Source organism: Amblyomma mixtum, chromosome 9, assembly GCF_055824585.1.
Source record: "Amblyomma mixtum isolate Tamu chromosome 9, ASM5582458v1, whole genome shotgun sequence".
NCBI lineage: Eukaryota > Metazoa > Arthropoda > Arachnida > Ixodida > Ixodidae > Amblyomma > Amblyomma mixtum.
The window spans coordinates 78,991,946-78,997,764 of NC_143020.1; positions in this window are offsets into that span (position 1 = coordinate 78,991,946).

Genomic DNA, 5,819 nt, shown 5'->3' on the forward strand with positions numbered 1-5,819 from the left:
GCAGCGCAACTCAGCGTCGCGAGGATAGCGTGTCCGCTCCCTTAGAGGTGCACTGAAGAGGAATCTGAACTTGTCTTTTTGCCGCGGGACCTCAATCTACACGCTCTGTGCATTCTTAGAAACTTCGATTTATTAACCCCTGTGGCCGATTTCCCTAATTGAATCGAATTAATGTCCGGCTCCCGCCTTTTTTTTTAATTCTCCCTCGTACGGTGGGCGGAGTAGACCAACGCGCGGAGTGCCTTTCACCCAGTCCCGTGGCGGCTTGCCGCGCTGCCATCGGCGGAGTAATACGTAGTAATCCGGAGAAGCAAATAGTCCGCGCGTATTTTTATTTCTACGGGCTTATTTTGCGGCTATATTATCAGCGAATGAAACTATTTATTCACGGAAACCTAAAAAACAACATAAAGCGAAAGCAAAGCCTCCACGGAGCTGGCTGAAAGGCACTCCACGCGTTGGTCGATTCCGCCCACCGTACGAGGGAGAGTTCAAAAATAAAGGCGGGAGGCGGACGTTAATTCAATTTAATTAGAGAAATCGGCCACTCAGGGCAATAAGCCGAAGTTTCTAAGAATGCTCGGAACGTGTAGATCGAGTTCCCGCGGCAAAAAGGCGAGTTCAGATTCCTCTTCAGTGCACCTTTAACTCCTGGACGCTGCTGCTGGGCTGCTAATTGTATACTGTAGGACATACCGGCGTCTAATTTTAGCCCGTAGCAGCGAAGCGCATAGAGTCCAGGTAGAGAAGTTACAATCGCTTCCTGAAGTCGGTCGTGACTCATTCTCCGATTACTGGGAGCACATGGGTAGGTAGGTGGAATTTCGCATGGGGTGCACAGAACAGTGACGCACCGTTCCCGCAGCTTTCACGGAAGCAGTCAGACCGCGGCTTCTTCTGGCCAATATAAGATCCGAACGAGTTGTCCAGTTGATTACCCGAGCTTTGCTCCGTATATGACCGCGGTACCCAACGCACAGTCTCGTTGCGATAAGGTCCGGTTTCTGAGCGCTAGTGCGGCGGGGAGATTCAGGCAGCGGCTGCACGTTTTTTGGAGACGAATTACAAAAATTACGTGCTGACGTTGCAGTCCAATGGAATTCAAGGCGCACATCCACTCCCGCTGCGTTCGTTTGCTTCCTCGAACCGCGTGGATGGCACACGCCTCGAAGACACGAGTGAATGCCTGCGATCGAGAGGCTACGTCAGATATGATTCGCATAGAGGAAATGCACTCAGCACCAGAACGCAAATAGAGCAGGACGCAACAACGGAGGGTTGATGAACTCGCCGAATAGACAAGTCGTCGTCAGTGTCGAGCATGAGTCACCGAGCGGCGAGGGGTGTAACAGGACAGCGCAGATAGCGCTGCTGGCAACGAGAAATTCGCATGCCGCTTCCTTGGTACGAGAACGCTCAGCCGTATTTTATTACTTCATTCTGAACGAAAAAAATCTCTGCGTCTCCCGTAAACGAGAGTAGAGTAAGCATGAAATGTTTACGGGCCTAATGTCATCTCGGTGGACACCCGAACCGCACCGTACAGGAAGGGAGGAACGCCACCACCCATTCAGCGCGATGCCTTGCCATTTGAACGCAAGGTTTTTTGAGGAAAGGAAATGGCGCAGTAATTCTCTGCCATCTCGGTGGACACCCGAACCGCACCGTAAAGGAAGGGAGGAACGCCACGACCCGTTCGGCGCGATGCCTTGCCCTTTGAACGCAGCGCTTCTCCCCCGGGCCCCTGTGCGCCTGCGCGGCTTTGCTTCGATGCGCGAAGCCCCTAAGAGATCACGTATGAGAACGAAGTGTAACGTGGCACTTATGTGCTTTCTGCACGCGTTATTAGAAATCGGAAATTATAATTCCGTGCATTATCAAACCCACAGCTCCACTGATATCTTGATAAACATTGAGAAGGCACTGGCAGCAGTTATTTTTTGTCTCGTTTGAAGGCCAACCGGCGCTTGCATGACGGTCGCGTAGGAGAACTTAGAGAGTGTCGTTAAATCTCGTTAAGTCTCGTACGGTGCCCGGATGTTCTCGTTTCAGAGCCCGGATGAGTGGATTTCAGTGCCCGGATGAGGGGATTTCAGTGCCCGGATGAGTGGATTTCAGTCCCCGGATGATGGCTCTCGGTCTCGGCGTGACGTCACCACACTGCCGACAACGGGAGCTAAAAGCATTTCATGCTTAAAAACGCCGCGCGAACAAGGACGCGGGGCGAAGAATGAGAAGTACACAACACAGGTGCTTTATGGACAGGTGTACCCAAGCAGCACAGGTAATCGGCCCAGCATTGGAAATGCATGGTGCCACTCTGATCCTTTGTCGGACCAGCCTTTCCCAATACATTTCCAATACTGCGCAGATGAGCTGTGCCGTTTGGGGTAGTAAGTCGAAAAGTCCACGCAGCAAGCAATATTTCTGATGGGCGCGACTCTATTCTTTTTCGACGGCTTCGCAGTGGTCATCGACCATAGCTCTCCTCAGATTGACCCGGTGAGTGTGTGTTAGAATCCCCTCAGACGTTCACAAAATATTTAGGTCCGTACCACTCAAAATGGCCGACAAATCACCCACTACCCTTTTTTAAAGAAGCGCTCTCTCTGTTACGTCAATGTGAACAGGTCGAAGGACTTAAAGAGCAATAGGTTGACGTCCTTGAAGGAGCACAGACAGGGCTAAAGTAAATCATGATTTGAGGTCGCTGCAGGCCGCTTGGAATGACGCTCGGATCCTCACGAGAGGGCCGAAGACCATGTCTCGTGACCATCGCTTACCCGGGAAATGGAAACACACCCACTGCTGAGGATCTCACAGCAGTAATGAAGCTTCTATCATGCCATATAATGAGAGGCGAAAGTGGAGGTGTTATCTTTCAGATTATCCCGAGTTTGAAGATGACGCTCAAGACAGCGCGATGTCATGCAAGACTGATCGATCCAGCAATAACAAATAAATGGTGCCGTATGCCCCTCGCATATGGCATCATATGCCTTGGTATACGGCATATGCCAAGGGCATATGCGCTCGGTATATGCCCTTGCTATCTTGGAGTTCCCCTTCATCCCGTCTGAATAATGGGTCCGGGATATTGCTTTTTTAGTGGAATAACTGGCGCCAAACGCAAGCATGCATGAGTCGGGAGCTCTCTGTGTTTTCTTGGGCACAAGTTTGGAACATATTCGTTGCAAAGCTTTCCTATGTGGTACAAGTGATGCAGTGTGCGAGTAAAAAAGTACAAGGGCTGCACACACTTTTTGCTACCTTTGTTTGGCACTCTCAATGGGAGCCTAAGCGTCGGGACAATGTGTTTCTTCCTCTCTAGTCTGAAGGAGTTGGCATTATTCACACGCTTGTTAAGAAGCTTGTTTAACGGTTTTTCTTCCTCAAAGCAGCAAGCCACACCGTTCTGCTAGTGATGCTTAGAAGGCGGCTGAAGTGTCGTCTTCCTTAACTGTTTGCTTCGATTGCTCATGGTCATGAGCAAGGTTTGTGGGGTCTCCTGGAGCAGGTTGCTGATACCTTACATTTCTTGACAGTCCACCTCCCGTTGCAATATTCATTCAATCGGTCAAGAAGGCAGATGACTGAAGTGCTAATAGAATATCTATTCCCTGTGCCTGTGTGACGGCAGCCTTACCCTGTTTTGTGGATTCTTGTGTATTGAAGCGAGTTCAGCGAATGTATGTCCAATCAGCTGCAAAGAGAAATCATTCTGTTTTATACTCCGCACTTCGAGTCTACCCGTCAAGGCCTCGCTTCGCGCCATGAGGACATTTGTGCCATGGTCGGTGAACTGTCACATGTGCGGCCAGCCAGAGACGATTAATAATTGCTTTGTGTGGTGCCATGATGGAGTGCTTTATGGGGACATACTTCAGTGGCCAATGAGAAAGGACAATAATATATCGCCTTACAATAAAAGGTCCTGGCGTGCGAACTGTTAATGCGAAATGGATTTTTAGCCTGTAGATGTGCCCCATGTTGGATCACCGTGCGGAACCACCACTTTCATTTAAGTCATGGTTCAGTAAACAGTGCGCCTTGGTTCAGGGCGTTTATGCTGAGCCGAACCAGCCGCCTGAATGGTTGCCGGTTCTTGACGCATGTGTATGTTCTGAAATTGTAATGTGCACGTGGAGTGCAGTGTACGAAAACGTGATAATCTGTGTCGGCATTGCGGAACAGTATGTGTGTACTTAAAGCATCTGGTAGCTCAGCGCGATCAATTTAAATCCCATAAAGAAAAAAACATAGTCTGCACAGCGGCCTCTGAAGCTGATCTGTTCTCGCCGCGCCGGGTTCGGATCACAGTCGTGGATCGACGTTATTTCCTTTTCTCTTTTTTCTATCCCTCACGAGGTGCACAAACATACACTAGATGATTCTGCTAGGCGGGTTATTGTTTTCGCACTAATAAATAACGAGAAAGTGAAATATACTAAGGAACAACTTGGAACTCGATCTATCAGAATGATCGAACTATGTTCAGGTTACTGACACACGCGATACGTACAGAAATTCTTTCTTACGAGTGCGTCTTAGAGCGCAGCAGATGATGAATGACGTTAGTAAAGAAGGGAGCCCGAGGAGGAAAGCTGATGACGACCATATGGTGTTAGCATGAAGGCTGGTTTCGCGGCGGATGATGATGATGATTTCAACTTAATTTCTACCGATGCAGGAGGCTCCCTGCTTACCGGCCTGGCACGCAGGACTAGGGAACGGCGGCCGGGACCTCCGCCACTAAAGACTGGCGAAGATACATTGGTTCTTCGCGGCATCAGTCGCCAGTCGAACAGCTCGTTGTTGGTGGGCGGAGACCTCGCTTCGCAGAAGGGCAAGGGCCTCCCAGGCTTCTCTACTTTCAATCTTGTTCCCAGCGCCAGGGGATCGTATGAATTCCTAAGTTATGTTATCGAGGGTCCCTCTCGCGCCGCAGGTCTTAGATTTATCGCCTTTCCTATCGTCTACCTGGGTGAGAAGCAGCCAGTCGGAGTTTGCAAAATTTTTGGGCTGTAATCGTCGCCAGACGACGGCATATTTACTGTTTAATCTGGGGCCCGGTGGTGGCACCAGATGTATTTCCAACCTATCGTTGTTAACGATTTCCTGCGTACGTTTAAAAAATTTCGTCCATCCCCTTGCAGTCGGGCGACTCCACGATTACGCGGAAGTAGAGACCTCAGGCTAACCAGTGGGCCGCCTCGTTGCCTGGAACGGAGGTGTGTGCTTGGACCCCAATGAAGGTGATCGTGCGATTGATTTTGGTTGCGGACGGGTTGCCTGCAATTTCCGGTGAGACCCTGCCCTTTCGATGTTCCAGAAGGCAGTTTTGCTGTCGTTGAGAACTAAATTAGCCTTGGTTCCGACGCAAGTGAGCGCTATTCTGACCTCCTCAGCCGTATCTACGTTTCTACCCCGAACGGGAGCGACGGCGACTGCTGTACCTGGGCCAGCGCAGACGGAGTAACGCGCGCCTCCGCCTGCTCGCCAATGACGTCATCGGTACGGTAACCGTTGCTCGCCAGAGATGGCGCCAGCGCAGCGCGCGCTATAAACGCTCCAATCGTTCGGTCGAGACCAGTCGCATTGGCAGTGGAAAGCTGTGCGCGCTGCCCAAGTCGAAATCGACAACCGGTTGTGTTCGGCACTGCGTCTTCAGTATGCAGTCGGCTAGAGTTCGAGTAGCGAAGCAGGCGCACTCGAAAAGTACATTACCGGGAAGTGTAATCATCGTTTAAAATTCTTATGCGATTCGCATTCCATTTTTAGCGTCAAACACCAAAACAAGCTCCCTAACGATACATGCG